Genomic DNA, 200 nt, shown 5'->3' on the forward strand with positions numbered 1-200 from the left:
TTATTATTACAGACTGCATTCATTTAACACATGTCCTTGGTCTAAAGTAGGCTCTGTGCGGTTTACAATTTATGATTTCCGCTGCAGACTCATAAATTCTGACACATTCTCGGCTTGCTAGGAAGCGTTTATTATTAGCTTCCTGTTCGTTATAGCTTTGTTGCCTATTTTCCTCCGAAATTCGGACAACCTTAATACCA

The sequence above is a fragment of the Aplysia californica genome, unplaced genomic scaffold (assembly GCF_000002075.1).
Source record: "Aplysia californica isolate F4 #8 unplaced genomic scaffold, AplCal3.0 scaffold00021, whole genome shotgun sequence".
NCBI classification, from domain to species: domain Eukaryota; kingdom Metazoa; phylum Mollusca; class Gastropoda; order Aplysiida; family Aplysiidae; genus Aplysia; species Aplysia californica.